Raw genomic sequence first — 3,711 nt, 5'->3', positions numbered from 1 at the left:
AACGGGTTAAAATTTTGGGAACTTGCAAGGGGTCCCAGTACGGAGTACTACAGGTAACCAGCTCTGAATCTGAGTGCGATAGTGAACTAAACCCCGACTGATTCACGACATTTTCGGTTGAGTCGAATCCACATTGACTCAGTAAGCTTTAAATTATTCCGATGTCCACGTTCAGTCATCCGGGTCTGGAGTTGTCTTCCACGTGGCTAGTCATCCTAATCGACTCACGTATCTGACCTAAGTTAGCCGAATTGACTCCGGTATCTGACTTATGCTAGCCTAGTTGACTCAGGCATCTGACCTAGGCAAGCCTAGTTGGCTCAGGCATCTGAACTGGGTCAACCTAGTTGACTGAGGTATCTGACCTAGATCAGCCTAGTTGTCCCAGGTATCTGACCTAGGTTAGCCTAGTTGACTCAGGTATCTGACCTAGGACCACCGTTTTAGGGGCCAGAAAGAACAAAAAGGAGAATGTTTTCCGTTCAGTGGTGTCCAGCAGTGAAAGACAATAGTGAGCGTCAGGATAGCAGTGAGAATTCGGGGCTACCAGCACAAAGCTTTTCTCGGCTAGCCGGTGGTCGTGCTAACTCGTGTTGGTATTTGGCCGCATTTGGCCGGCGCGTATTTGGCATCGACACATGCTAACAAAACGGACTATCACAGTCGGTAATACGACGCACCGACATCCAAGAACTTTCGATTCGCCCGCTGCGTCAAACCGCGCCACCGCACCAGTGCTGACGCCGGGTTTGGCTTCCCCGGGTGACCGAAGACCGACTGTGGGCCCGCCTGTCGCAGGGACGGGTGGGCTGTTGGGCGGGAACAGGGACGCCTCTCTGATCAGCAGTCCCTTACCTGCTTCAGAGAGCTAGCTGGCCCGCTCACCTTTATAGCCAAACCAGACGTGCGCCCTGGGGCTGATCGGATGGCTCATGCACGACATCATGCTATGCGACCTCTCACCGCGCCCGCACCACGTACCGAACGACGTAAGGCTTACACTGGACGCCGGAAGAGGGGCGTGCCCAGAGGGAGGGGCCACAGAAGTCCGCAAACCGTGCTTTGTGTTAAACTCTTGGAAAGATAGCAAGCAAGGATGTTCGTTACGCTACAGGAAGCTGTTAAATGCTAGAGCGCGTTGCCTTTTACAGTCACACCAAGGAGTTCCGACTTATGATTGAAATACGGTCTGGCCTGTTATGGACCCTAGCTGTCAAATGGCAGAGTGCACTACCGCTGCGCGCGATTGTACCACGTGTAGGGTATTTTTCACCCGCCGCAGCGCGACACTCGCGTAACTGCCTATGCGATTGGTGTTGTGCGAGCGAATCGGCGCAGCTGAAGACCCACGGCCTTCGTGCGTGGCGCGGGCCCGGCTTCACACGGCGCGCCGATCGTCTAGCTTTGCGTAAATTTCCATAAATGGATGCATGTCATATTTCGAAAGAACATTTTAATTCAATGTGGCTAGCTCTCCCTCAGCATCACATAGTAGTGACAGACCCACCTGCCACATAAGTTCCACGTAAATGTGCACGATGCGGCTTTGCTAAATGACGACATTTTCTGTTGCGCATGGCAATGCACTTTTTCTTTGCAGGTCTGAGAGTTTCATTTCAACCAATGTATGAATTCTCTTGAAAGCGTGAAAGGAATGCAGCTAAAGATTCCAGAATATAATGGCAACAGCATTCAGATGAAACTCAACCTTTCCCTGCATTTTACCGTAAAAAGGGCCACAGGACAAGTTTAGGTGTAAGGATGCACAAAAGCAAGAGCAGCGCTATATTAGTGGTGGCATGCTATTTATCCAAGTTTTGACGGTTCATGGCTGATTTTCTAGGCCGCCGGTGGTGTTTTGGGGGAATAAAGTTAGTGATTTGGCAGTCAACAGGCATTGCCTGTCTATAAACCCGTTGGCTGCAACGCACAAAATGTACGCAAAAAAAGTATATTGCTGCGAAGACACACCAATCGTCGTTGCCGCAGCCCAACTTTGGTAAAACTGAGCTCAGCTGCAGTTACGCTGATCACTAGGCGCGCAGCCAGAACCTCGGTAGGGGGCGGGACGCATGGTTGACAAATACCCCCCCCCCAAAAAAAAAACCGCCGGATATGGCCCACTTGGTAATAAAGACATGCTTTTCTTCGCTATTATATACCTTTAATATAATAATACCTTTTTTAATATAACAATGCCGTTTTTGCCTTCTATAACTGGAAGATAAGCCAGACGCTGCTCCGAGATCATTCCCGCCTGAAGTTTATTGTCAATGAACTGAAAAAGTAAGCATCAAACGACTGCATGAAATACACCACTGACACTCTTCGTTTTACGATGGGCCAGTAAAGACGTTTTTAGCCGATAAAACTCAGAAGCTTTGTCAGAATTTGTCTGGGTTATACACAGATAGGTAAGGACCCGGCGAATGTATTTTGAAGAGCAAGATGGATCAACGATATATGTATATATATATATTAACACTGGAAATGTTCAGAAATCAGTCAGAATCGATCGATGAAACAAATCATGTTATATAGTTTTGAGCACCCGCGTTCGAATATCTTAGCAACAAAAATTTCAACGCCAGGAGTTGCAGTCTCCTTAGATCGCGCAGCGTTGGCTCCGTGGCTAACATCAGGTGGTGATCAGCGGGAAGATATTCTGAGCGTACATTCATCGATGTGATTTTTATAGTGATTCTAATAAAAGTTCGACCGTTACGGCAACGCGAAGTGGTGCTGGAATCTGGTGGTAAAACTCGCACAGGAAACTTAAAATCCCAATTTTTCGTATTTTTGTATCTGTAGTTTCCCCGGAGGACATCATCAGAGTTGTAAAATACATCCGCTCGCTCTCTTCTTTGAGCTGCACGAATCCAATTCTTGAAAGACATTCAGACCGGTCTTATTATTACTGGTCAGACATATTTTCCGATGGTCGTTGTTGCACGCACGGCGCCCGTCGCTTGGCGTTGCTTGCGAGGCCAACGCCGTTCGGTTGTTCTGAAACTGCAACCCAGGCCAACGCTGTCCTTGCCACCCGAGATTGCCGGTGTGTCACTGGGACTTTGTGACTCGAAGATGGAATGGCCTTGTGCGTTTTATACTCATTTCGACCCACTCCATTCAACACTGATGAGAACCCTATTTCTTTCCAAGCGAGGGGTCCCCTTGAGTAGAACAGTACGGGGCACATTGTTTCCCGGTCAAGAGCTGAAGGGTCATTCTATCCCACTGCGGTGCGTCTTACGGCCGTCATTCTGGCGACACGGGGCGGAGTCCCCTGCCCGGCCCAGAGGCCCTTAGAGGGATATATCCTTTCATATTGGTCCACCCCCTGACGCAGGAGGCTTTCTGATCCGCACAGTTGACCCTGGATCGACACAGGAACCCCCATGGACGCAGCAACATCCCTGATGGCCTCAGGCTGTCATATAATTGGCAGATGGACTCAAGTTCGGCTTCATGGGCCCACGCTGGAACAGGGCTGAAGGCCCCACCGTTCGGTATTGGGGGCCCTGACTGACCAGGACCCTTCCATTGCTCCAATGTGAGCACTCACCATACGTTCGCACGTTTTCTTTCGCTGTCAGAAGGCCCCAACCGACGCAAGAGGCCCTCCGTCATTCGGGCCTGTTGCATCGGTGCAAGGGACGTCCCAACTCAACGTCAACGTCTCAACAGGGACGTCTCCGTCCCTGTTGAGCA

Source organism: Pollicipes pollicipes, unplaced genomic scaffold (genome assembly GCF_011947565.3).
Source record: "Pollicipes pollicipes isolate AB1234 unplaced genomic scaffold, Ppol_2.1 Scaffold_1600;HRSCAF=1878_pilon_pilon_pilon, whole genome shotgun sequence".
NCBI lineage: Eukaryota > Metazoa > Arthropoda > Thecostraca > Pollicipedomorpha > Pollicipedidae > Pollicipes > Pollicipes pollicipes.
This window is presented reverse-complemented; position numbering follows the sequence as displayed.